Source organism: Macaca fascicularis, chromosome 7 (assembly GCF_037993035.2).
Source record: "Macaca fascicularis isolate 582-1 chromosome 7, T2T-MFA8v1.1".
NCBI lineage: Eukaryota > Metazoa > Chordata > Mammalia > Primates > Cercopithecidae > Macaca > Macaca fascicularis.
In genome coordinates this window covers 101,871,428-101,892,945 of record NC_088381.1, presented here as the reverse complement: position 1 = coordinate 101,892,945, position 21,518 = coordinate 101,871,428, and the positions used below count along the sequence as shown (strand labels likewise).

General features: G+C 41.5%; 1 long non-coding RNA gene across 1 annotated transcript in view; it reads left to right on the top strand.

Annotated features, from left to right (window-relative positions):
• Positions 1-21,131, top strand: part of LOC135971955 (uncharacterized) — a 41,285-nt gene extending 20,154 nt beyond the window's left edge. Inside the window, exon 3 of the long non-coding RNA XR_010588399.2 lies at positions 20,996-21,131. This is a non-coding gene — a long non-coding RNA (uncharacterized lncRNA). The remainder of the gene's footprint in view (positions 1-20,995) is intronic.
• The last annotated feature ends 387 nt before the right edge of the window (positions 21,132-21,518 follow it).

The following is a 21,518-nucleotide window of genomic DNA, read 5'->3' as shown; positions in this document are numbered from 1 at the left end:
CAGGCAATCTTTCTACCTGTGATTTGGATCCCATTCCCTCTAGGTCGTTTTCTACCTAGAATCTTAAATTCTTCTCTCTCAACTAGCTTCATCTTTCCAAATTAAAAAAAAAAATCCTCCTTCAACCATACCCCTCTTCAGGAATCCTCCTCCATTGTCAAAGGCAAGCTTCCTGAAAGAATTGTCTACCTAGAATTTTCATTCCCTTGAGTTCCCTGGGAGACTCTGACACGGACCTTCGAATGCAGGTGGTGAACTGGGAAAAGCTCTCAGAAGCTACACCAGCGCTGGCATGAAGGAGGCTCTTGGAAACTGTGACTTTAAAAGATGTACAGCAGGCCCTCCAATAAAGTTGTTTGGTGCGATGTTCTTTCTTTATAACATTGATGAAGGGAAAAATTGTTTTGTTGTACATCATTTCATTTAAAGTAGTAGTTTCCAAGAACCTATTCACTTTAAGTGAGGACCTACTGTAGATGCAACAGTGGCATCATCCAATTCTAGGGAACTCTAGGGCTGGGATGGCCTTTAGCGATGACTTGAATTGAAGCAAAGGGGACAGGCCTTTGTAACCCTACGTCAACCAGCCATTGGATGCACAGGGCAGGCACATCAACTCAGGTAAGTCAGTTTCCTTTGATAAAAGGTCATTCTTGCAGAGGAATTGAGCTGTGAGCCATCAGCGGGCTGAAGTCCTGGCAGCTGGGGAACAAGTGCTTCAACTCTAAAAGGGGGTTCTGGGTGGCACAGCCGAACACACGCTCTATAATGACAACCATCTTTCTGTCACCTGGCTTTGTCTCTCCTGAGCTCCAGACTCCATTGACATTCAACTGCCTACTGCAGATTTCCCTTTCGGCAACATGTGAGAGTCAATAAAACATATACAAAATTTAACGCTCATCACCACCTTCTACAGCTCTACCCCCGCTTTAGGTTCTCTGTATTAGTCTGTGTTCACACTGCTGATAAAGACATACCCGAGACTGGGAAGAAAAAGAGGTTTAACTGGACTTACATTTCCACAAGGCTGGGTAGGTCTCAGAATCATGGCAGGAGGTGAAAGGCACTTCTTACATGGCGGTGGCGGCAAGAGAAAAAACGAGGAAGATGCAAAAGCAGAAACCCCTGATAAAACCATTAGATCTCATGAGACCTACTCACTACCACGAGAACAGTATGGGGGAAACTGCCCCCATGATTCGAATTGTCTCCCACTGGGTCCCTCCCACAGCATGTGGGAATTATGGGAGTACAGTTCAAGATGGGATTTGAGTGAGGACACACAGCCAAACCATGTGGCTGCCTTTGCAGATAGAAGACAGAAGGACTTGGCAGTTACCCCTCATTTCTGTCTCTTGTTGATTACTTCAGGGTATATTTGTTCTTTGCAGGCCTTCTGAGGAGTCTTGTGTGCTGAACAAACTCTTGTGTGCTGAGTGACCCGCTCTCTCTCTTTTGCATCCTGCTGTGAAGCAGGAGCCAGAGTGATGATGCAGCACACTGCATTTCCCCACAGCTTTCCTTGCCCACTTCCCTCTTTTCCTCATTCTCACTGCTCTGGGCTTCTACCTACCAAACGCATTCTTAGCAGCTTAACTCTGACCTCAGGCTTCGCTTTTTAGAGGGACTGGGAGAAGATACTATCTTTTCCTTTATCCCTTACTTCCAGGGAATTGCTACCAAGTCACATCAATTCTAATTTCTGGAATTAGAATGATCTATCTCTCTTTTTCTCAGTGTCTGCATTGCCATGACTCGAATCCAGGCACGATCATTTCCACTTGGATTGGTACTTTAGCCTCCTAACTGGCCTCCTACAACCAGGCTCTTTGCCACCCTGTAGCCTGACACATGTAAGAACTTAATATTACTTGTAAAAGTAAATGAATAAATGAATAGGTATGTCACAGGGCACTGTATTGTAATTAGACTACTTTAGAAAACACTGAAGTGCTAAGATAAGAACTTTTACTAGATTGTGATAGCCCACACAACACCTTCTCTTCTTTGTGGTTCTTCTACTTCTAAAATTTGATGAGGTTCTCAGGAGATTTAAATAAATAGTATATGTAAAACATTAGAGCTGGCCAGGCACGGTGGCTCCTGCCTGTAATCCCAGCACTTTGGGAGGCCAAAGCTGGTGGATCACCTGAGATCAGCCTGACAAACATGGTGAAACCCTGTCTCTACTAAAGACCAGCCTGAACAACATGGTGAAACCTCGTCTCTACTAAAAATACAAAAAATTAGCCGGGCGTGGTGGCGGGTGCCTGTAATCCCAGCTACTCTGAGGCTGAGGTGGGAGAATCACTTGAACCTGGGAGGTGGATGTTGCAGTGAGCCTAGATCGCGCCATTGCACTCCAGTCTGGGTGACAACAGCAAGACTCTGTCTCAAAGAAACAACAACAACAACAAAACATTAGAGCCATGTGGGGTACATACTAAGCACAAAGTAATTTTTAACTATATTCATCACATTATCCTCCATGGATTTTTTGGTTTGTTTCTCCCATCTCCTGAGAGTTAAAATGGTTTAAAAATATTTAATTAAAAATTGAGTAAATTCCATTTTCTATACCTAGCACTCCTCAGAAACAAAATACAGTAGAAATCTAAGTACTCATCCACCTAAATATTGGCACTGTCAAGGCGAGTTGTTTAGTGACTGTGTAATATGTTTTTGTGAACACAAAATATAATTTAAACCTCAAGATTTAAAAATTAATATTCAAGTTAGAAAAGTTAAAAAGTAGGCCGGGCGCAGTGGCTCACACCTGTAATCCAGCACTTTGGGAGCCCAAGGCGGGTGGATCACCTGAGGTCGGGAGTTTGAGACCAGCCTGACCAACATGAAGAAACCCCATATCTGCTAAAAATACAAAATTAGCTAGTGAGGTGGTGCATGTCTGTAATCCCAGCTACTTGGGAGGCTGAGGCAGGAGAATCACTTGAACCCGGGAGGCAGAGGTTGCGGTGAGCTGAGATTGCACCATTGCACTCCAGCCTGGGCAACACGAAAAAGCGAAACTCCATCTAAAAAAAAAAAAAAAAAAAGGTGAAAAGATAAAGAGTAAAACTCTAATTTTCCTTAACCTTTCAAGTTCAAATTATAATTCTTATTTTATAAATAAATACAATAAATTCAGGGAGTTGATTATGGTTTGATTGACTAGGTGAACAGGTTAAATTTCCTTGAGCAATTTTTCCTATTTACATCTTAATTTATAAAAATTATTTTGAACATTTTAGACTGTATTTTAAAATTAAGTATATTTTGATTTTTTAAAGTGTTTTTACTGCCTAACCTACCTACCAAAACCTTCCCCATCCAATAGCTCAATTAATGAAGGTACTCCATCTCCAATGCATTCCACTTTTGTTTACAAACTTTGTATCATTCTTTCTCTTTCAACTTAAAATTCAAGTCTAAAATCACTCCATTATATATTTTAAATTTGAATCAAAGGCTAAATCGATAACATTCCCTGAAATCTCTTAAACTCTCCAAAAACTTAAAGTATAAAATATACACAGATCATTCCTAAACATATGAAAAACTATTAATAGCATGATTCCGTTTCTTTCATCATCTTCCTGTTTACTTAGAAATATTCTAAAGCTGACAGACAGCTTTCACCATCTCAAGCAGGGTGGGGTTGCTTTTGGTGAGGGGTTCTGATTGGGATACAATTGTGAGGTCTGAATGCTTTCCATGGTCAGTTCACTGAAAAAGATGCTGAGCACCTTTTTAATAGTCACAGTGATAACAAGGGACTCCTTGTTCATGCCCTACAAATGGGGCTATCTTCACAGCTGACCTTGTTTCAAATTAGACCATTATTCAGTCCTTTCTTCTGATTTGAACCTGCAGCTCTGGCTAGTTTACCTCTTGATTGGAGTTAATTTATCTATTTACCATGTTGGATTTGGAATTTTTTTGACTTGCTTTTCATGTGTGAATATTGGCCACAATCCTAAAGATATTTATATGATCAGGCAATGAAAAAGGAAAAAAAAATTGAGCACAATTTGGGTTGGACAAATGTCATACGTGAGTGTGTATATATATTATTTTTTTCATAGTTGTATGAAGTGGGCATAATTATGTCCATTGGGTAGATGAGGAAACAGGTTCAGAAAGTTAAGTAGCTATTAAGTTGCAGAGCTAGGATACTAAACCTAGTTATGACTCTGTAACCCACAAGCTGTACTCTCTGGGGACCATCACATCATCACCCTGGGATTTCTAGCTGGAAAACAAGCCTTCACGTGTGCAGGTGACTCTTGAGATTGTCTTTTTAAAAAATTATTTTTCCCTATTTTTCCCTCTGTCTTTTGCAGCAAAGCAAAGTCGTGGGCAGTTTGGGGTCATGGCGATGAGTTGGGCATCTGACACATTCTCTTCCCTTCCATCAGGTATCACACATTAGTGGGCCAACTGGTGACCTCAGAGACAGAGGCCTGAGGGCTTGGGGGCAGGAGGGTTCAATTTTTCATGACAGGCTCTTGCTGGAGGTGGCCTTTTCATGCCAGGGATTTCCTGTAGCTCAGTAATTCTCAAGTTCCTCAGAAAAAAAAAAAAAAAAAAAAAGCAAAGAATAATACCCAGCAGGTTCCACTGTTGGCTTGGGGGGATGCCCAGGTGATGGCTTTTATTTCTCTTTTAAAAAAACCTTTTATTTTGATATAATTTCAAACTTAGGGAAAAATTGGAACAGTTCAAAAAAATCTCCATATATACATCACTGAGAATTGCTAATTGTTAATATTCTGCCCTGTTTGCTTTATTATTCTCTGAACTATTTGAGAGTGTGTTGCACACATTGTGCCTCTTTACCCCTAAATACTTCACTGTAAATTTCCTAAGAACAAGGATATTCGGTTACACAACCGCAGCACAGTTATTAAATCAGGAAATTTTGAAATTGACATAATGCTATTTTCTCGTCTACAGACTTTATTCAATTTTCACCAATCATGTTCTTTTTAACAATTTTGCTTTCCTGGTCCAAGATCCAATATAGAATTAAGCATTACCTTTATTTATATGGATTTTTAATTTGCATAATCTGTAATGATTCCTGAGCTTTATGTGCCTTTCATGTCATTGACTTTTTTTTTTAAGAGTACAGACCATTTATTTTCCAGACTAGCCCTCAATTTGGGTTTCTCTGATGTTTCCTCATGATGTATTCATTTTTGACAGGAATCTTAAACCAGTGATATCATTTCCTTCCCAGTGCATCCCATCAGGAAACACTAGATATCAGTTTGACCCATTATTGATGCTAACTTTGGTTACTTGGTTAAGGTAGTATCTGCCAGATTTCTCCACTGCAAAGTTATTACTTTTCCCTCTGTAATTAATACATAATTTGTGGTGAGATATTTTGAGACAATGTAGATAAACTATTCCTCATCAAAACTTTTAACCATTAGTTCTATCATTTATTGATGATTCTTATCTAAATCAATTATTACCATGATGGTTATAACATGTTGATTTTTCTAACACCTTCATTTTTCTACATTTATTAGTTGACATTCTGTTGTAAGGGAGTAGTTACCTGCATCATTAATTATCAGTATGGACTCATGGATTCTTATTTTTATTTATTTGGTTATTGTCCATTACTACAGTTTTTAATCTTGGTGCTCTAATTGTCTCAGATTTGACCAATGGAAGCACCTTTAAGTTGGTTCTTGTATTCATTTGACATGTCTCCATTATTTGTTGAGTACTTGCTTCCTTTCTGACACAAGATAGTCCATATCATCTTGGACTTTTTCTGGCCATGCCCTGGAATCAGTTATTTCTCCAGGAAACCCTAGTTCCTTTTAGTGGGGAATGGTATTTAGAAACCAAGACGAGGGTGCTGGGTGTCCTTGCTGCTACTGATATATCAAAATTTCTAGGCCCTTTCAACACACAGAATTAAGAAACACACACACCCATCCACACCCCCATATACCCCCTTATATATATGTGTGTGTGTTGGGGGGGGTATGTGTGTGTATATATAAAATAAATTTATACTATATCCAATTTCAATCTAGCAGCACAAGATTTTTCACAGCCTACCCCCTCCTTATTTGTATCTCCCTTCTCTAATAGTGAGAGACCTGGTTCACAACATCCTCAAAATATTTATTTGCCCAATTCTTTATGCCTAGAAAATAATTTCAGAATTATCTGTACCACTGTGAAAAATGTACATGCTAAAGTATAGTTTGCCATTTGTTTGTAGTTCTTTTTGTCTTTAGATCAAGGTTATATAAGCAAAATACTAAGTTCAACAGTTATTTAGGGTGTGGACCTGTAGTCCCAGCTACTTGGGAGGCTTGATCTCGGGAGTTCCAGGCTGCAGTGAGCTATGATGGTGCCACTGCAGTCTAGCCTGGGTGACAGAGCCGTACTCTATCTCTGTTTTTAAAAAGTTATTTAGGTATTTTTCTCCATTATACTTATTCATTTGAGAATGTAAGGCTCATTTGTTTTCATTTGTATTGCGCTTTGGGTTTCTCACCTACTTCCATTTTTGTTGGCTTAACTTTATGGTTTTGAGTAAGTGAAACTGAGTAAATAAAATAGTGACATGCTTTCAAAGCCAAAATGGTACCAGAAAAGTATATTTCAAGATCTGTCACTTCCTCCTCTATCCCTTTTACCCTGTTTTACTCACACCCTATGGGTAACCAAAGTTAGTTTCTCATTTTTTCTTCCTGTGTTCCCTTTTGCAAAAATAAGCAGATACATGCATATTTTCTTATTTAATTTTTATCTTCTTACACAAAAGGTAGCATACCATCTTTACTCTTTGCACTTCACTTTAGCTTAAAAATTAAAGAGTATACTCCACTTTTTAATTTTAGCTTGGGGTGATCTTCTGTAAATCACTCCGTATCATCTCATAGAGATCTTCCTCTTCTTTTTTATACCTGTACTGTACTCCATTGAATGGATGTACCATTGTTTATTTAATTACCCTCTTATGTATGAAAATTTAGGCTGCTGCCAAAAGTTTGCAATCACAAATATTGCTATTATGATTAACTGCTATGTATTCTCTTATTGGTAGAGTTGTAGCTGGGTGAAGTCATGAAAGTGGAACTACCGGTCAAAAGGGTAGTTTAGTTGGGTATTGCCAAATTCCCTGCTATAAGTGTTGTGCCATTTTTGCATTTCCAGCAGGGATATATGAGGTGACTGTTTCTGCACAGCCTTGCCCACAAAATATTTTGTTAAGGTTTTTAATTCTTGATAAACTTTGATAGAAAAAATCTATTTCAGTATTATTTTAATTTATATTTCACTCATTTCATCTTGGAACACCTGTTTTTACATGTTCATGATTTTATAATGTTTTTTCTGTAAGTTATCTGTTAATATTTTACTATCAGATTTTTGGCCATTTATACCATTTTTTAGAGTTCTATGTATATTGGGTGTATTTGGTTAACATCCCTAATACATAGAGATCTCTTTCTATTATTGTCTTCATTTCCATCTTTATCTCCATCTTCTTTTTTAAAGGACACAATTCTCTCTTTTACTTTTTTCAACACCTTTTTATAACAACATTGTTTTAGAGACATTTAATGACAAGTGACTTTGCCTGGATAATTACTGGTGAATAGAGACCCTTGAGTGATGATAGAGGCTGGGTGTGATGGCTCACACCTGTAATCCCAGCACTTTAGGAGGCCAAGGCAGGAGGATTGTTTGAGCCCAGGAGTTCAAGACCAGCTTGGGCAACATAGAAAGACCCTGCCTCTACAAAAGAAAGATGAGAGAGAGAATAGAAAATTACATTTCACTTTCCAACTTGGGGACTTTGCTAAGCCACACATTGCTTGTCCAGCAGACGGTTAAGAGATAATACCCACTGGAAAGGAAGGAATAATTTGAAACCCATAGAACTAGAACACAGACCAGAAAACCTGTCAGAGACCACGCGGTCATCTGGAGAGGAGCCTGTGTTTTCTGCAGCAGTTTGCCTCCTCTGCCTATATCCTCAGGCTAAGCCATAGGCAGGGCTTGTCTTAGGGAAGGACTGGAGGATGTGAGGCCACGAGATTCCAGGCCAATGTCAGCAGCTGGGATCCCTGTGTGTGCATTAGGTAGAGATGGAGAAGTCATACAACCACATGTGAGACTTACAGGAGAGCCTATGATCGTCTGTGCTCAGAAACAATCTAACCTCTTCAGTTTACAGGCAGGAATTAGAGGCCCAGAGAGGTAAGTAACTTGCCCAAAGTCACAAACCAAGTTACATTCAGAGCTACATAAGCCTTAAAGCTAAATCTTAAATATTAATGCTTAAATACTTAAAACTAATAAGCCCTTTCAAAAGTAATCCACGTTGAAACATCTACATTCAGATGAGTTTTATATTTTAAAGTTGTCATTCTTTTTATATACTTAAGAATACATGAATATACTTAATTATATTAAGTTACACTTAATTCTAGAAGCTGCCACTGCCAGAAGTTTTCTGAAATTCTCTTATCAAAGGGAGGCTGAAAACTTGTTTTAGCTGGTCTTTATAGGCCTTCATTCACTGTAGTAGTACTGATCCATTTTTCTGATTTTTTTTTTGTTATTGTTTTTTTAGACTTGAGTCAAGCACCATACTCTTCTATTAGCCCAGGGTTTTTTGTTTTGTTTTGTTTTTAAAAATACATTTTAGTATAAATAATTCAGTTTTTTTCTTTAGTTATATTCTAGTTTTAAGGATACACCTGAATTAACTTAATTGGACTCCTGTGTTTTGTAAGTCTTTGAGATAACCCATTTCTACCTAGATTAATCCAATCTGTTATGTTAGTATTTCCCAAACTGATAAACACGTGGGGTGCTTGTTAGACATACATATTCAAATCTATTCCAGACCTCCATAATCAATCTCTACATGACTGGAAATGCACAATTTTAACAATTTAACATGAATGCAAATTTTGGAAAATGATTCAGTGTTAGTTTGGGGAGTTGAACTCTCAGCTGGCAGCTTTAACCCCAAATCCTCTTACATGTGGATTATCCCCAGACTCTGAGGGCAATGCCAATAAAACTTTTTGGTCGATGGCAGAATCACTAGAATAAATGTATAGTTTCCTAACAGAGGCAATTCATCAACACTCTCATGGCTCCTTTGAAAGGGAGAGAGCTCCTCAGAATGATTAGGCTTGTGTATGCCAAATCTGACACAGTATTTTAGAGTGACAGTCATTATTTGGGAAAGGAGTGAGGCAGTGGTGGTCGGCTCTCAACGCTGGCATTACAGAGTTAGATGATTAAGGCAGTCATTCCTTCAGTCTCCAACATCTGCTGACTAGAACACTTGACCAAGTACCAGGGCTGATTCAATGACACCAATAACACAGGTGCTATTCTGGACAGACTGATATCTCAGTTTTGGCTACTTATCACTCCAGTTGCCTTCCATTACTACCAGTAGTGCTGTCTGTTTCTGCCTCTGATGAATTCAATCTTTTTATTTTCTATCTCTTTGAACATCTTGCTGTTTCTTCTTTAACACTTAAAATTTAATAAATGAGTGATTACTTTGTGAAAATCACCATGGGGTGGAGAAGCAGGATGGAAAGCTACTAAGAAAAATAAATACTCAGCCAAGTTGTTGAGGCTATAAAAATGCTTAACCAACAGTTCCTGCTCTAAAGGAACTTAGGCCCACTTGGGGGATAAAACAAATAAATAACCATTAAAACTTGGCAATGAGAACAGCCCAGGAAAGGCAGGTATAAAGAAAGCATTTTTATGCAGTAATTAAAACAATGTGGTCCTGGTGTAGGAATAGATATGTCAATGAAATGTAATTGTGAGCCTAAAAATAGAGCCATGTATATAAAAGTAATTAATATTTGATAATAATTTTATTTCATATTGGTAGGGAAAATACAGATTATTCAACAAATCATTTTGGGACAACTGGCTAGACTTTTGGAAAATAAGCTGAATTCTTACCTTCTCATACCAAATTAATTCCAAGTGAATTTAAATGTAAAAAATTAAACCATAAATATTTTAGAGAAAACACAGGTAAGAGGCTTTCTAATCTTCAGTGCACGGGCTTTTCCAAGCATGAAATGAAACCTAGAGGCTTTTCTAGAAAAGTAATTTTAATACCTAGAAATCTAAAACACACCATAAGCAAAGTCAAAGACCAACAATGGGGAAAATATTTCGATCACATATGACAGATGAACGGCTAATATTCATGATAACCAAAGAGGGCTCACAAGCTAATAGAAGACAAAGAAGTCAACAGAAGGATAAAAAAGGAGTCATGAGTTAGGAATTCATCATAGAAGAAATACAAATGGCCCATAGGCAAATAAAAATATTCTTCAATAATTTAGAAAATGTAAAATAAAGCACTTTTTCACCAGTTTGATCAGAAATGAGACTTTAGTGAGATATTTTTTGCCTATCTGATTGATAAAGTGTCCAGTAAGATTTGCTACAAGTGGAGAATAAATTGGCATCTACTTTCAGGAACAACTTGACAATACTTGTTTAAAATATGGATTCTCTGATTCAGAAATTCTGTATTTATAAAATTACAGGCTTCCTCAAATAACTGTACAAAGATGCGCAAGGTTATTCATTGTAGCACTATTCGTTATGCGAAGGACTGGCAACAATAAGTTTATTTTGTTCTCTTTTTTTCACTCTTCAGCAAGCTCATCCTTAAGCAGTAAGTAGACTATAGTATATCCATATGATGCAATAGAGTCAGACGCCTCTGAGCTGATGAAAATTGCAACGGGTAGTTGTTTAATTGAAAATTTTGTTAAAATTGAGAATCATAAAAATGGATACATTTTAAACGAATATTTTGACCTAAACTACCTAAATGTAGAATTATTCATTAATCTTTTCATGCTAGGACCAGGCTCTTTGAGTGAGGGTTTGCTGATAGAGTCTACTCACCTTTCTTGCATAAGCCACACCTCCAAAGTCTCTGCGCAGCTTCCTGATCTTGTCTCTTTCTTCTCCCTTGTGCTTACACTGGCCTCTGTTGCTCCGGCTTGCTAACCTCTTTCCCACTTCATGGCCTTCTCACTAGTTATCCTCTCTTCTTCCCTTCTGCCTCTACCCCCTTGGCTCTTGTGTCTTAAATGTGACTTCTTCAGACACCTTCCTGAGAGATACCTCAGGAAGCCATGTGAGGTTACAGCAAAAAGACAGTCATTTATGAACAAAAACATAGGCCCTCACCACATACCAAATCTGCTGGTGTCATGATCTTGGCCTGCCTTCGCTCTAAAACTCTGAGAAATAAATTTCTGTTGTTTAAGAAGCCAGTCAGTCTATGGTATTTTGTTGTCACAGCCTGAGTGGACTAAGGCACATAGCAATAACAGGATCTCAGGTCAACTCCAGCCTTGGCCTGATCTACAGAGGGAGCCTAAGTCACAATGCAGAGTTGGCTCCCTTGGAGGCAACATGGCCTTTTGTACCCACATATTAGTTACCTGCTGTGGGCTACCTTCAGGTGGGGCAGCTTCTGTCAGCCAGAGTAATTCTCTGGAAAAAATGAGCAGCTGGAAGCGTTTGCTGTCAATACTCATAGCAGCTGGAGGGTGTGTACTGTGCCCAGTAAAGGGCATCTAAGCTTTTTTAAAGGGCACACAATATCCACCCCACCGCTGGGCCAGAAAGATTGTTGTGCCAATTGGTTTAAGCTAGTTAAGGCCCACCTTTGGAGCTATGGGTTGTGCTATGGTCTGAATGTTGGTATTTCCCCAACATTCAGGTATTAGGTATTGGAACCTAATACCCAATATGACAGTATTAAGAAGTGGAACCTTTGTGAAGTGATTAAGTCACGAGGGCTCCACTCTCATGAATGGTATAAGTACCTTTGTAAAAGAGGCTTGAGAGAGCTCCCTTGCCCTTTCCTCCATGTGATGATGCAGCAACAAGGTGCCATCTATGAAGCCCTCACCAGACAATAAATCTGCCAACGCCTTGATCTTGGACTTCCCAGCCTCCAGAACTGTCAGCAATGAATTTCTGTTGTTTAACAATTATCCGGTCTAAGATATTTTGTTATAGCCACCCGAATGAAGACATGTAGGGTCAATCCCACCCAACCAATGTTACCAAGAACCTCATGGTAGTGTAAGAATGGGGAGAATGTATGGTGATCAGGCACCCAAGAAATGTTCATATACCTCCTATCCTTAATTACTCAATATTATATTACCCTGTTTATTTCCTTCAGAGCACTTGTCATAATCTGTAATTCTCTTATTTATTTATTCATTTATTATCTGTCTGACTACTAGAATGTAAGTTAAACGAAAACAGGGACCTTATTTCTTTTGCTCACTGCTACAGACTAAGAACCTATTGGTATGTCTGGTACGTCGTATTAACCAATACATTCTGACTGCATTCCAGATAGGACTCTAACTATGCAGAGGCATGGAGATAAAAAGGAAAATAAATATGTCGATGAAGAAGAGAATTCTAAATCAGTGATTCTCAAACTATAGTCCCTGGACCAGCAGCATCAGCATCACCTGGATACTAGCAAGAAATGTAAATTCTTGGGCCCCACTCTAGCCCTAGTGAATGAGAAACTCTGGGATGAGGCTCAGCAATCTTTATTTAACAAGCCTACCAGGTGATTTTGATGTACAGCGAGCTTGAGAACCACTGTTCTGGACCAATTTGACTAAAACACGGGACTTGTGCAGGGTAGTTAGTGGTTGATAAAGTGGTAAGAGAAATTCAGGACCTTATTATTATGGTAGGGCAATATGTTAAAAATTTTCGTGTGGTGATTGCCCTATGTGTTGCTGATTTATTTTTACTTCTCTGAAACACAAGCAAGGCAAGGGAGACAATGTAATTTGCCCTTCTGTTTTATTGGAAGAGCCATTAGTTCTTTGGATTCTGGATACCCTTGCTGGTGGTTGGGAGAAAGGAGTGGGTACATATAATGGCGTTTTGATTTTTCAGTCAGGAGAGAAATGCCACCCTAAGGACACTCCTCATTATCCCCATCCTCACCCTCATCCATAACCAGCTTCTTGCCCTGTGCACACACAGCTTTAAAAAATAAACATAATTTCTGAGCACAGTTTTAGATTTATAGATAAATTGCAAAGATAGTACAGAGTTCCCATACATCTTGCACCCAGTTTCTCCTAGTATTAACAGCTGACATTAGTATGGTATGGTTGCCACAGTTAATAAACCAAAGGATATAAGTAACTAAAGTCCACACTTTATTCAGGTTTTCTTGGTGTTTATCTGACGTCCTTTTTTCTGTTCCAAGATCCACGCAGGATACCACATTAAATTTAGTTGTTATGTCTCCTTAGGCTTCTTTTGGCTGTGAGGTATTGAAACTTTTCTTATTTTTGATGACCTTGACTGTTTTGAGGAGTAATGGTTGGATATTTTGTAGAATATTCCTCAACTTGGATCTGTCCAGTGTTTTCCTCATTAGATTTGGGTTATGGTTTTAGACAGGCAGACCACAAATGGTAGCTGCTATTTTCATCACATCATATCAAGAGTACATACTATTCACATGAATTATCACTGTTGATGTTGACCTTGATCTAGAGCCCAGGCTAGGGCAGCCATGGAAGGAGGGTGAATTTGTGAAATGTTACACAGGGATTTCAGAACTTGACATTTACTTAGATTGGAGGAGAAGAGTTGGAGTAAAAGGAAAAGGAGAGAGAAGAGTGAAAACTACTGCTGAGGTTTCAAAGGTAGGTGACTGAGCACCTGGCTAGTATAGGGCAAATCCAGCTGAGTGTCAGTGATCTATCCCGGTAGAGAAATCTAGTCTGCAGTCGACCTTCTCCTTTTGGAGCTGGGGAAAGTTTAGGGCAAGGAGGTTCCATGGCTGAGGCTGCCATTGCCCTAGAACATGAGGGTAGAGAAGTATGATTGGCACATAGTCCCTGCTGGATGCATCAGCCAGTAAGGCCACCTGAAAGAGTTCCTCCCAGAATAATTTGCACAGTCCCCTGGAGGTGATGGCAGGGACATCATCACCTTAGATGACTAAGACCTCCGGCTCTGAGTTTGGGGGTATGGTGGGAGGACTCAGAGGGCATTCCTCAGTACTCTCCTAGCTACTTAGTTATTTGGAAAAGCAGTAGATGCTGCCTGAAGTCAATTAGAACTGTACCTAAAATTCTCCCAAACCAAGGCAACTGGACACCTGTGGAGGCCAAAGCAGTTCCATGGATGCTAATCCATCATGTTGGCTTCTGATTAACCCCGGTTCTGGGAAGGCCTCTGGGATTTCCAGCTTATCTATTGTCCCTTGTGTAAGAACACCTACTTGTTATAAATCCTGCCCTTAGGGCAAATTCCTAGGCATGTCCTCTGCAGCACTTCTGCCTCTCCCCTACTGTATGTAATCCCTGGTTCTGGGGGATAAAGGTGTTGGGATCCACCATGGCTTGAGACATGGCTTCTGTTCACAAGTCCTTATTAAGGCTGGGCACAGTGGCTCACAACTATAATCCCAGCCCTTTGGGAGGCCAAAGTGGGTGGATCACCTGAGGTCAGCATGACCAACATGGCAAAACCCTGTCTCTACTAAAAATACAAAAATTAGTCAGGCATGGTGGCGCATGCCTGTAATCCCAGGTGCTCGGAAGGCTTAGGCAGGAGAATTGCTTGAACCCAGGAGGCAGAGGTCGCAGTGAGCCAAGATGGCGCTATTGCACTCCAGCATGGGCAATAGAGTGAGACTCCATCTCAAAAGAAAAAAAAAAGTCCTTATTAAATGTTTCTTCCTAAGAAACTGGATTTGTCAGCCTGTGTTTAGCCTCTCAGCTTCCTCCGACTTTGGGATAGGTTTGCATAGACTTGCCCACCCTGAAACAACACCGATTTCATAAGATGCATTTGGCTATAGAAAGAATTGAAGGACATACATTAAAATGTAAACAGTGTGTAACTTTGGTTGGTGGATTTAGGGGCTGTATCAGTTTTCTAGGGCTGGTTAATAAATTACCACAAGCTGGGTAACTTAGAATTACAGAAATTTATCTCACAATTCAGCAGGCTAGAAGTCTGAAATCAAGGTGTTGGCAGGGTCATTTTCCCTCTGAAGCCTCCAGGGGAGGATCCTTCCTTGCTTCTTCCTAGCTTTTGGTGGTTTGCAGCAATCCCTGGTACTCCTTGGTTTGTAGCTGCAGTATTCCATTCTTTGCCTCTGTCATCACCTGGCATTCTGCCTGTGTGCCGGTGTCCAAATTTTCCTCTTCTCATAAGAACACCAGTAATACTGGATTCAGGGTTCATGTTAATTTGATACATCTGCAATAATCCTATTTCCATTCACAGGTTCTGGATGGACATAAATTGTAGGGGAGCACTATTCAATCCTGTACAGGAGTGATGATATTTCCTTCTTCATATATTTCTATTTCATCCAAGTTTCTTTTTGAAAACTATATGTATTATTTATATACCATGTGTGTTTCTAAAACACGCATGAAAAATGCAATCTTCACCACCAATAAAATTTCTTCTCCTTTGAAAAATACAACAAACTGCATTTGTTGAAGGGGTTAGTGCTGTCCCAGAACATGCGGGTAAGGTTACTTGTGCCAGTCATGGTGACTTTGCTGGGAGCCTCCCTACACTCCCAGACAAACTGTGTTGAAAGGACAGGGAGGAGTGTTGGGTTGCAGGTGCCTGGGGAAGTGTCTGGGCATCTCTGCTCAGGCCAGGGCCAGGGATGGGGGAGTGTTCTGTCTTGCTCTGCGGTGGGCTGCTGGCTTCCTTGATATGGGGCTCACCCGGAGAGATTGCATAGACCCTCTGTGGCAGCACCCCTTCCTGAACCAACACAGGAGGCAACTCGGAAGAGCATGGCTGTGATAACTGAAGCCACATGCAGCCTGGCAGGATAAACACTCTCTGGGAATCAGATGCTATTTTCCTGGCCTCTCTCAGGTACTGGGGCCCAGTGGGGAGGTGATTTCTTTTATGACAGACACACCCCAGGCTGTCCTCTATTAGTCACAGCACATGCTTAACTCTGTTTGGTTATGTTCCCCTGACGTTCTGCACGTCCCATCATCCAGCAGTGTGTGTTTACCCCTCCCCACGGCTAGTTGAACTGAACAACATCTCTCGTGCAACACGTTCTAAAGGAGCAGCTGGGAATCAGGTTTAAATCTTGGATTTTCAGCATAACTGAGTTAAAAATCCCTGAGACATTTTTCGTCTATGGGTGCCAGAGAGAGAAAGCAAACAAGAGAGAAAGAAGAAATTCTTAGTGTGTTTGACTTAATCAAAAGCTCAGTCAGCTTCTTTCAGAAGGCACTGGTGTCAGACTAATTTTTTAAATGTAAGAGAATCCTGTTTGGGGCTTTCAGTGGGTAGTTTTAGCTATTAAGAAACAAAAACACCACTGGTTTTTTTTTTTTTTTTTTTTTTTTTTTAAGGGGGGGGGAGAGTGGGCTTCTCCAAACAACAGTTCCTAGTCAAACTCTTGTAGAATGTCAATTTCAAGCTCAGTCCCACCTCACTGACAGACACAGGCTTTCATTCTTTTCCTACACAGCTATTTATCCCTTTACTAGGGTAAAGGATAGTCATAGGATAAGAGAAAAAAAAAAATCTCCTCTTTAAAACAGGATCCATCTGTTATCAAAAGATCCCACTTCCTGATCGACATTTAACCACCATTTACTGGGGGTTCCCTGGGGGGGGGCCACTCTACTAAGTGCTTTGCATATATTATCTATTCTGTTCTCCCAGCACCACTCTTATCCCCATTTCACAGAAGAGGAAACAGAGAGTCAGAGAAACTGAGTAATTTGCCCCAAATTGTAGTCATTGGCTACTTGAGCCTAGGTCTGAGTAACTACAAAGCCTGGAGTCTTGACCAATCCGTTGAGCTGCTCCAAAAGAGGGCAACACCTATGAAAGGGTCCTCCACAGAGGCTGAGAATAGTAGACATTCATAGATATAAGGTGGATATCGTTTCCATTTCCACCTTTACCATTACTTGCTGCGTTGCATTCAATGACTCAGTTAATTTTCAGAATTGTAGGTGACCCCCTTGTAGAGCATGGATGGTTCCCTGTCCTCAAGGGTTCTACTATCATCTGCTGTTTCCCTCTCAGGCACCATCCAGAATGCCGTATTTTAGGGAGGGCAAGGATTGAAAGAAGAACCTGCAAAACATGGGCGCCAGCAGCATCGTGCTCAGGACAGCCCTGGTCTGGAAACCCTGGCCAGCCATGGCATTCCGGAGGCACCCGGCCCGCCACAGGGTGGGGTTAGAGCAGAGGGGTCTTGGGGAGCTTGCTCCATTCTCTGTTGTGACCCAAGACTGTGGGTGTACAAGTGTAGCCTCACCCGAGACATGCTCTCCACGCCCACCCCTTTTATACCTTTAGCATAGCACTTAATTTGCGAGGTTGTAATTATTTTTAATTTGAATATTCAGAAAAGTACAAATGAAAAAATAATGATTACTCATATTCCAGCAACCCACAATTAGCCAGTGTTGACATATTTGCTTCTAATTTTATTTTATATCTATTCCTTAAAATAAAAAACTGTATGATATATAAGCACATTATTCTTTGAAACAATTATTACAATATGAGAAGAAGCTAAATTCCTATGACTACCATTTCAAATCTGAATTCCTCCCCTTCCATTCAAAGGCAGCTTTAAGTTTGGCGTGTATTTTTCCAGCATATATATATATATATATGGGATTTTTTGTGTGTATGTACATTTTCTTTCTATAAATGGCATCATGCTACATGTATCATTTTGCAACTTGCTGTTTTTCATTCAATATACTTTTGAGATTTTGATACACATAGATGCAGCTTATCCCTTTTAATATCTCTAATAGTACTCCACTGTGTGAATGTACCACATTTATAGATATGTGCATTTGAATTTTCCATTTTTTCCTATTATGAACTATGCTGAACTAGACATCACTCACTCAGGACCATGACACTGCACAGTTCCAGAAAGCTCCATTCACGTCTATGAACGTGTCTTCTGGAGTTGTACAGCATACAGCCTGCCCTGCTACGCTTGGCAGCCCCTGCCTGTATCTCCTCCATTTATTCTTTTAACAACATTTATTCAGTGCCTACTTGTATTCCAGTGCTCTGCTTGTATTAATGTATTTAGACCTCTGAAATGTCCTAAAAAGTAAGTCATTTTTACCATTTTTATTTTCCAAAAGAAGAAAGCGAGGGCAGATGGGGTACTCACTTGGCTAAGATCACACAGTCTGTAAATTGCAGAGCCAGCATCAGAACCTGCACAGTGTGGTTCCCAAGCCTGGGTGCTGAACCATTATACTAAGTCTTCCTTATGTTTCACTGTCTACTTAGTTAATGTCTCCCACTTATCTGTAACCCTGAGAGCAGGGACCATGGGGAGCCACGTATTTTGCATCACTGGTGCCCAAATAGTGCCTGATCTCCATGACAGGCTCAGTAACGTTCCGTCAGTCACTTTACTCATTACTGCATGGTCCTTTCCTAATCAACGTTTCCTCTGCCCCTTCCCCATGTATCTCTTTCCCTTAATAAGCACCCACCTCGTCTGCCTCCTCACACATTCCAACGCCTGAGCAAGGCTTTGAAAAAGTGACATAGGCACATCACAGATGTGCCTTTGGCTCTAATTTGTGAAAGAACATTTTACCAAGGGGCAAAGGAGGGCTTGGAATTTTTTCCTGCCCCCAGGAGGCCCAGGCTTGCAACCTTGTAGGTCTAGAACTTAAGCGGAGGTCCTGCTATTTTCACACATTTAGTAGAGAGTACTTCTAATTCCGTCATTCAGCTGTGAGGCACGTAGGCCACTTCCTTTTATAAGCTGGTTGTCGTAACTAAACAGGTGCAGATTTGAGGAAATGCAGACCGACTGGAATGATAAATCCCACTGCATGTGAGATTAGGTTGATAGAGGACTCCCCACCCACCCTTTACTGGTTTTAGTCTCCCCAGTCAGCCTGGGCGCCACCCGCTGAGGCTGGACTCTCGCAGCTACATTTCCATCTACCTGCATGACAGCTGCGGGGGCCGGGGGCAACTAAGTCGGGATAAACGTGAGCGAGCGAGTGTGTGCCTCAAAGAAGGGAAACGCAAGGGACAAGGAGAAGAAGGTGGAGCTCCGGCTGAGGAAGAGCCACGGGCCGGGCTCAGTCCTGCCCCTCACGCCTCGCGCCCCTCCTTCCGGGCGGGCAGGCACCGATGCGGACTCCGCGGAGGGAAGGCGAGCCCCACGCCCACGTAGCTTTCGAGGGGGACAACCCGGGGCGTGGGGATACTGCAGGGCAGAGAGCGCCCGCGAGTGGAATCACCTAGGCGCCCCCTCCCGGGGCCGGTACGTGCGGGCGGCCGGCGCTGCGCGCGGGAGCCCTCCCCCCGCCCGGGGCTGCGCTGGAACGCGCTGACTCACGCTTGCGCTACGTGAGCTGCGAGCCTGCCGGGCGGGGCGAGCTGTCCAGCCCCCGCCGCCGCCTGCGGCGCAGTGAGTTGCAGACTACCTTCGGGGCGGCCGCGGGCGCAGGCACAGTGCGTGTGGCTCGGTGTCCGCCGCGGCGCGCCCTGGCAGGACTTCACCCCGCGCCCCGCCGCGCGCTCGCCAAGGCTGCCCGCCGGGCGTTTTTGATCATTTCGATTGTCCCTCCGGCTCGAAAGCTGCAGCAGAGCTAGGATCTTGCATCCGAAGCGAGGGCACCAGCCAGTATCTGCTAGGCAAGAGGGGCCAGAGTCGCGTTAGGGCGGCCTTGGGCAGGGCGCTTCGGTTAGGCCTCTCTTTGGCTCCTGGGGGAGCCTGCAGAGGCCCAGGTCAGATCTCTGTCTCTGCACTTGATGGCCTCCTATCTAGGGGAAGGGCCAGTTAGTATCCCACCTGCTCCCTCACCGTTGTAGCTCAGTTCATCCCCAAAGAACACCGTGGAGTGGCAAGGGCAGGCACCATCCAATCCCTTTGGCAGAGGAAATCAAAGCTGAGGTTTAGGTATTCATCTGTTGACAATGATGACAGTTCATCATAACTTTTCTATCTTAGCTCTCAGTTTATCAGTTCTAGTGCTAACGTGGCCTGTTTTAGCGGTGTCTCCCATACTGTGTTCTCTGGAAAGAACAAGTTAAAGGGGAGAGTTTGTATTAACAGGTGTCATGTCTTCCCACTCGCCATATCCCTGTACTTTCTGGTAGATTTAAATAGGCACAACTGTGCTTACAAAACCAATAACTGGCCAGCCTTCCTCAGGTCCATTCAAGATCATTTGAGTGGGTCCTTGGGTGCCATGGACAGAAATCTTGTGGGGACATGGATGAGGGGGGCCTCCAGCCCCTGAGGACTGTCAAGGCCAGGGTCTTAGGGAAGGGCAGCCGAGCTTCACATTGTCCCCACGTAGCCACTTATCAGGGTTGCTGTGAGCCTCCAGATGAGAATACATGGAGTTTCCTTAACTACCGTGGCCCACAGAAATGACACATGAGATTCTTTTCCTTGGTCGTAGGATACTGGGGACGGGGGCAGTGAGAGACACTGTCCGCCTCAGAAAAATCTGTATCACTCTTGTTTGCTCGTCTTGAGGAAGCCATGGAGAGCACAGTTTCTATGGAGTCAGCAGAAACAAAAATGAGATTAATTCACATGTAAATTCTGCCTTTAGATACAGAGACCTAAGTTCTAGGATCTTGACTGTATACACAGTTAAGCCATTTGTAGAGTTTTTCCTATTAGGGGGTAGTGTTTGTTCTGATTTTTTTTTTTTTCAGAGGGGATGTTTGCCAAATTCTTTCTAGATTATAAAATTAATACAAACTCTCATAAAAGTGAATAAAATATAAAGAAAAAAAATCCTGTAATCCAGCATTCATACACCAATAAAATGTTAGCATTTGAGGCATATTTCTTTCCAAATATTTCATTTTGTTTTATTTTATTTTATTTTATTTATTTTTTTTGAGACAGGGTCTTGCTTTGTTGCCTAGGCTGGAGTGCAATGGTGTGATTACAGCTCACTGCAGCGTCGACCTCCTGGGCTCAAGTCATCCTCTCACCTCAGCCTCCGGAGTAGCTGGGACTACAGGTGCATATCATCATGCCCAGCTAATTTTTGTATTTTTCATAGAGACAGGGTTTCACCATGTTAGCCAGCCAGTCTCAAACTCCTGGACCCAAGCAATCTGCCCGCCTTGGCCTCCCAAAGAGCTGGGATTACAGATGTGAGCCACCATGATCAGCCACCAAGTATTTTAAAAGTTTATTTTATATAATGTCTAATATAATAGCGGCAACATTCTATGTCTTGAAAATATTATTTGCCTTGCTTAATATTATGTCGTACACATTTCCCATGTCATTAAACCTTTTACAGTCAATTTATGAATGTTTTATGTATTTTTTAAGCAATTCCCATACTGTTGGAAATTTAGGTTGTCTATTTTTTGGCTTAAGCAATACTCCAATGAATATATTTGTGTATAAATATTTG